Source organism: Gavialis gangeticus, unplaced genomic scaffold (assembly GCF_001723915.1).
Source record: "Gavialis gangeticus isolate Ggan-Ray unplaced genomic scaffold, GavGan_comp1, whole genome shotgun sequence".
In the NCBI taxonomy this organism is placed as follows: Eukaryota; Metazoa; Chordata; order Crocodylia; family Gavialidae; genus Gavialis; species Gavialis gangeticus.
In genome coordinates this window covers 126,812,904-126,819,999 of record NW_017729025.1, presented here as the reverse complement: position 1 = coordinate 126,819,999, position 7,096 = coordinate 126,812,904, and the positions used below count along the sequence as shown (strand labels likewise).

The 7,096-nt window shown below is 35.8% G+C and overlaps 1 protein-coding gene and 1 long non-coding RNA gene across 2 annotated transcripts in view; one reads left to right on the top strand and one right to left on the bottom strand.

Annotated features, from left to right (window-relative positions):
• Positions 1-7,096, top strand: part of CSTF3 (cleavage stimulation factor subunit 3) — an 87,566-nt gene that overhangs the window by 17,453 nt on the left and 63,017 nt on the right. The gene's annotated exons all lie outside the window — the stretch shown is intronic.
• The window catches only part of LOC109299052, a 23,039-nt gene that overhangs the window by 6,779 nt on the left and 9,164 nt on the right, over positions 1-7,096 (bottom strand). The window contains exons 2-3 of the long non-coding RNA XR_002097758.1: positions 3,111-3,119; positions 1,947-1,954 (exon numbers count right to left, since the gene is read on the bottom strand). This is a non-coding gene — a long non-coding RNA (uncharacterized LOC109299052). The remainder of the gene's footprint in view (positions 1-1,946; positions 1,955-3,110; positions 3,120-7,096) is intronic.

Genomic DNA, 7,096 nt, shown 5'->3' with positions numbered 1-7,096 from the left:
AACACCCCGAAAAGTAGGAAACTATAAAATAAATATAAGGCTAGTGATGATACTTGTAAATTTATTTCATTTCATGTGTATATGCACTTTTACAATTTCCACAAGTTTGAATTTTGTAATTGCTTGCAATAGAGAAATGAAGTTAGTTTTTAAAAGAGTTTTCAAATCATCAGTAGGCATATTCTGAGGGCTTTTTAGGTATTTTAATAGTAATACAGATACTGTATAAGAATTTATGGGTGGGTTAGAAAAGCATGAACTGTATGATCAAGGCTTAGGATTGATGGTTTTGCATTTTACCAGAAATAGTACATGAGTGCCTTTTAACTCGTGTAATTCATATTGGTGTGCAAACTAGTCAGAATGTATAATTTCATCATACTTGTATACAAAAATGAAAATAAAACTGTTTAGAAAAATAATTGTTTTTGTTTAAAATGTTTGTGTTTCTTGACAGTATTTTCTTCCCCTAATGCTCTAGTCTACCCTGATTTGGGAGAAGTATTTTGTGAATATATACTTTCATAATCAGTGTGTTCTGCTTGAAAATAAAACTGACTTCTGTCAGGATGGAGCTGGAGTTACTTCTAGTCAAAGTAATGTAGATTTTCACTGCTATTTCATTTAGTAGTACCTTATTTGAATTAAAAATGACAGTATTGGCTAAATTTATGTAAACTATCTTTAATATAACATATTCAAACACAGTTCATTTACATGGACACTTCTCAAAGTAAAGTTTTACTGTTGAGAAACTATTGTACAGATTTCTGTACAACACCATGTTGGACTTACTAAATCTTGGATGTTTCTGTTCTGAGCTTTTAATCTTTTTACAGCTGTACTAATCTTTTTTAATTCTCTTATGGACTTATTCCCTTCCTGTTAATAAATGTTGTTCTGTCTGTGTGATTATTATAGACTTTGCTAGAAATCAAATGCAGTTATTTCCTGTCCCTTCTGTCCAATAGGCAAATGTAGGAATGAACAATTTCTAAAGTGAACATAATGTTTTGAGTTGTTATATCAGAAATACTTACCCACATAAACACAACTGACACAAGCTTTTCACATTAAAAAGATTCACAGTACTACAGTGGTGGAATTTCTGTTTTTAATTTGACTTCTTAAATTATAATTCAATATACATATGTTCCTTAAAGTATCTATTTATGGAAAGTTGGTGGTAGGATACATGCCAAGACAAATGTGTAAGAGTAATATATAATCAAAGGATACCACTGTGGCTCTGTTCTGTAGTATGTTGCCATTTCCATCTGAACACAAGGACTATTTGCCATTCTTTCTTAATTCCCCTCTGGGATTGTGATTAAAACATTGCTATTGCAATTGTTGGCTGTACAAACACTATTCAGACATCTACAATTTAGTTCAATTAGAATACCCATCTCAAAGTAAGACAATCTGGTCTTTCATTCCTTTCTGTTATGGTTTGAACAGGAAAAATGCAAGTTAAGAAAAGTTTCATACACTTTTATTGGGTAAAAGTTTCAAAAGCACTGAAGTCTTGCTTTTAAACATTGAAAATCTTACCTCTTCATTACTTTTATCACTACTCTAGAGTGCTTGTGCTACTGCTCAATTTTCTTTCCTGCATTTAAACACAAACTAGCCTCTTTCTCTCTGGTATAGTTGCAAGAAACTTAGAGCACAATATCTAAGGTTTTTTTTTCGTGCTCCATGGTTGATCTCATTTGGGCCTTTTTAATTGAGACTGAAATAGCCATAATTGGCTCTATACTTCCCCTGATTTTTGCCTCCCTTTGTCGCTCCTCCTTCTTTTGCCAGCTCCTGAGAGATCTAGTCCTGCTCCCTAGGCTGCTTAGTTCTTAAGTTTAAACTGTCACTTCTTTTCTTGTGTTAGTCACCAAAATAATTTGAGATGCACGTAGAACCTTTAATGAGTTACCTCTAGGATAGAATACCATGGCCTCTGTTCAACGAACTTGTTTTGACAAGTTATGCCATGGTGTATCAGTTGAGTACTCTGGCATTCAAGTAAATTGTATGTTGTAGGTTATGAATGCTAATTCAAAACTTCACATAAGTTTTCCCCTAACTATATCTGGCTATGTGATATCTAGAGACAATGCATGTAAAAAGCTTTCAGTGAAGTGTTCAGCAGTTAATTACATAAAAATGGATTTTGCTATGCTTACTGGCTGACACTTTTATCTACCATTGTTTATAATAAAGTTAATACATAACAGTGACTTTAAATATTTGTGTTGTAATTGACTACGGAGCCTTACTGCACTCTGATAAAATCAGCACAATTTCTTGAGCCTATAAATATGGGCATATTTTTACACTGAAGCATAGCTATTTTGTCTGTCTTTAGTTCAGAGGTAAAAATCTTTAAAATGCCTGTAGTTGGCTAGAGTATCGGAATTAAATTATGCATATAAATATTCCATACATTTTTCTGTGAAGTGATATCCTATTATTTTAACTTGAAACAAACAGAGTAAACTTGTTGAGGAAGGGGATAACTTAATGGCATATCATGATCCGGGTTCTTGCCTTCTAAAAGAAACAATCTCTGAATGTTCTGAAGATACGCACCTTCCCTAACAGGTTTTGCCTTATAACAGTTACTGTGATTCATCTTGAGCACTGGTCTCTTAAGACAAATGAATGCACAATAAATGTATCCTTTAGCAGATTTTGGTATTTAGCATTTCTGTTTAAGTGTATGCCACTGATCCATTGTACAGAAAGCCTACTATATTCTCTAATTTGGAGGCTTGTAAATACAACTGAAGTTTGATGCACAGGACTTCAAACCTCTCATTTCTAGGGGAAACTAGTGCTTTTCAGTATATTCAAACAGTCTGCAAAACATTTAGTTTCATGATTCATGCTACAAGCATCTTTAACAAAACATTTGTGAACAACTTGTGCAAGTATCTGCATGTAGGTGAGAGTTTTAATTGTCAGCATTTCAAAACAGATTTCTCTGAATAAACCCCACATCTTCAGTGGTTGATAGCCTGATGAGTTGCAGAATACAACTGTTCTTGGTCCATGCCTGCTTTTCCAAGTTGTTTTATATAATATCTTCCTATTTATATCTCCTTTAGTGTAACTATGTAGGCCTCAGTTCTGCAAGTACTATGTATGTGTTTTAAATTTTACAGATGAGTAGTCCTGTTGAGTTGAGTTGAATAGAATCACTTGCATGCAGAAGGTAAGTATGTTTAGGGGTTAATAGGGCTGGGCCCTAACAAAGTAGTGCTTTCAGTGACTCAAAATAGCCTGGTTTAATTTCTTCTTTAGTAGTCTTCCCCAAGAAGTAATGGAAAAACACTGTTTCCTGTCCTGTCTCTAGCCCTTCTCAATCCCTCTCCCCCTCCCCGCCCCCGCAAAATCATAAATGGTATGTGCACATAGTATGGCTAGTAATGCCATACAATGCATTCAGTTTAATGCATTCAGTGGGAGTGCAAGGCATCTGTTATTGCAAGAAATAGGGTTTACTTTAATCCGTCTGTCCCCTAGGCTGTCATTGATTGCCTCTTGCACAGCAAAACCAACTTAGCTGCACAAAACTATCAGCAGAGCAGTGAAGATCTAGATGCCCTAGGAGGAAATGGGGTTGTGCCATTACTACATTGATTTTAATTTTTTTTTTAAACAATTCCATTTTTTATTATGAAAAGTGAGGTCTTGCGTGCACTGTCTTGCAAGATGCCTGTAAAGGACTGGAGACCATCAAGAAACCATTCAGTAAAATCTGACATGTAAACATTGATAGTTAGTCTAACTTAGTGGTTCTCAACCTTTTTTAGACTCAAGGCACTCCTTTCTAACTTCTGTGAATTGAGTCATACCCCATTTCAAAAACAAACTTATTTACAGTGCTTACCTCTTTGCAGTGGGAGCAGGGGAATAGCCAGGCAGGGACTGAGCCTGAACCTGCACTAATTTGCTTATCTTCTCATACCTCCTGATAGCTTTCAAAGGGCATCTTGGTTGAGAATCACTGATTAATTCAAACTGCTTTTGGAAAAATTCTTGTCTCTGTTAAATATTTGTAGAGTTCAGGCAACCTTACTATGCACATATTATCTAGATATATGCATAAAAGTCAGAAGTTTACTGCTTTTTCCTTGCATGTAATTCACCTAGAAAATCTGGTTCAGTGTTTGGTTAAGAGTGTGTGTGTGTGTCTCAATGTTTGGTTAAGTGTGTGTGTGTGTGTGTGTGTCTCAATGTTTGGTTAAGTGTGTGTGTGTGTGTGTGTGTTGAGAGAGAATATGCCCTTTTGCTACAAAAAGGTGGTTGTCTGTCAAAAACCTTTTGGAATCTGTTTACCTCTAGTCTCGTTGCTCCATAGTATAATTTGTATGTGGTTGTAAATGGACAAAGTAAAAAGAAAAAAGCCTGTTACGAGGCTCATTATTCTAGGTAGGATAAGTTATGCTTAGATGGATCTTGGGTTTGCACAGTAGTTTTGTTACGATGAATTTTCTTCATTTTGGACCTCAGCCTAATAGCTCTTTTGCGACACACTTATTAGATGTGTAACCTTATAGGATTTCCATAGATTACTTAATGATTTATGGTGTTGGAATAGCTTTTATCTTGGTTAGTGGGTGGTGTTCAGATAGGTACTTAAACAAACAAACAAAATACACCTCACTGATTTTAATCATGCATAGGCCCTTCTGGCTAAAGATTGTCCATGCACTAGAGATCAGGGCTGTATGCAACCCCTGACAGGTTAATATGCAGCCTCCTTCCCCAGGACATTCCCTTCACCTGGCCCTTTGCTGCTGTGGAGGCTGCTGCCACTAGGATCTCTAGGTTTCTCTTCCTTCTCCAGCTTCTGCTTCCACCTTTTGGGTGATGTGGGTGGCACAGCCTTGGGGTCTAGGGCCCCTGTGCAATGGTGGGGCACCTGTCTATGCTACGTGGGGGACCCATTGCAGCATGTTGCCCTTTTAGGTGCTGTGAAGTTGGACTAACATTACTACACTAGATCATGTTACTGCTTTTACGTGTAAGTTTGAAAAGTTCTTGTTTTTAGAACTTAATTGGACTTTTATTTTGGTTCAGAATGCTTCTTCAACTTTTTCAAGATAGACCCAGGTAATAAACAAAAAAACCCTAGCCCCATACAGCTCAAAGTACATACTGGAGAATGAAGAGCAAAGATGACCGAGCTTTAAAATCTAACCCTGTATTTACTGTTACCTAAACCATCCATTTCTGTGGCTTTATCTTGAAAAATGGATTTTGCTATTTCTTATGGACAGTTCAGAAAGATACTAGCCTTCTGTGAAAAATGTATCGAGTTAAATAGCTGGTATCAAGAACTCCAACAGCAGCGTGTAAAAGATGTTCAGCTTCTACTACTGAAAAAGGGGAGAATAGCAAAATTTCCCTGGACCCTTTTACAGGATTTTGGATTCTGAGCTGATGTTGGCACCTGAGAATACTTGCACCTATTGTGATTCTGGGGACGTACAAGTATCAGGGTTTAAATTTGGCTTTCATTTAAAAAATGTTCCTTTATGAAAAGGTCTTTACATATAAACTGCTTGTAGTATTGAGTTTTTACTTGCTAATTTCTTCCCTTTTCACATCCAAAACTCATGAGTTATTTGGTCTTTTTTCCCCATGTTAGCTAGTCCTTCATCTCTGAGTTTGAACTGGCCTATGATTTAGTCAGTTAGGGTTACAGTCTATATCGGAAAATGCCGCCTAGCGGCCACTGCTTTCACACCAATTATTGCAAATTTTTCTCCCCCTGAGCTCTTAATTTAAAAAGCATGGAAACTAGGTTTAGATATTTAAGTATAGGACTTTAAACACAGGATTCCAAGAGGCTGGTTCTGGCTTGTTTCCACAGGCTTCCAGTGATAGTAGTCGCTTTCTTGGGGAGCTATTCCTCAAAAAACAAAAAAAACCTTATGATTTATTTGAAGCCATGCATAGTTTTAAGTACTTGGAATCCATGGGTAAATTTTTTCAGTAGCTAACTCAAAATAAAGTCATTCTGCTGAACATAAGCAGGTATGTGGGGGGGAAAAAAACTGCCAATACTAGGTTTACACTTCAAAAAGAGTGTAGTAACACTATCTGGAGAAAGGGAGAAGATAGCAATTTACAGTTAGAGGCTTAGCTGAACAGCAGCAGAAATGCAATTGTTGAAGTAAAAAAGAAGATTATGGTAGCTGATTTTAATGTTTGGATCTTACAGCATGTTTATAGAAGATTATGCAGGCAGATGTGTTGTGCAAATTGGAGTCTAAGATCTGCCATTGATTTTTAAATGAAGTTACATTTCCCAGATTCTTCTGAGAAATGGAAATGTTGCAGTTAAATAGAATAATAAGATACTATCAGTTTTGCTTTTTTGTACAAAATGGTTCCCTTTTTCAAAATTTCTAATGTTTCCTTTGCTCGGCCCTAACAAAAATCATGTAAAAGGCATTAGAGGTAGAGTTTTCCATAAGCAATTATTTTTCTCCATAATATCCCTGTTTTTAAAATTCTGGTGCTCTTCCAAATATTCCTATTAAATGTTAATATTTTAGATTAATACTGAGGTGTTAAAGCTTTACCAAGGTCTCTTAACATGCTTCAGTTAATTGTATCTATGCAGTCTCAGATGCACCAGTGAGGTGGAAATAGTATAGGTAGGTTGTATATATAGCAAGAGGGTACATATTTAGCAGCATAAATAGTCGATGTGCAATGCATTTATGTTGAGTGGAAACTTTCTGGATTTTGAGATATTTACTATTAAGTTCACCTTTCATGTTGTCAGTTACTCCGTATATTTGGTAACAGTTTATACAATTTCAGAACATTGCTAATATTTAAAACATCAGTTTTATTTAATGTCTACAGGAAGTTGGGATATTGAGAAACTTAACTGACAATTTTCTTTTGTTTTGAAGAAACACATGACACTAAAGGTTCTACTTTATTGAAAGTGGTGTGCACTCTTAACAAACCTATTTATGTAAGTTAAGAAAAGACCACTTCCATAAATATGAGTGCTCCATTACTGTATGAATGCCTTATTGTACAACTTTTCTGCTTTCTTGAATGTGTCCCTTCC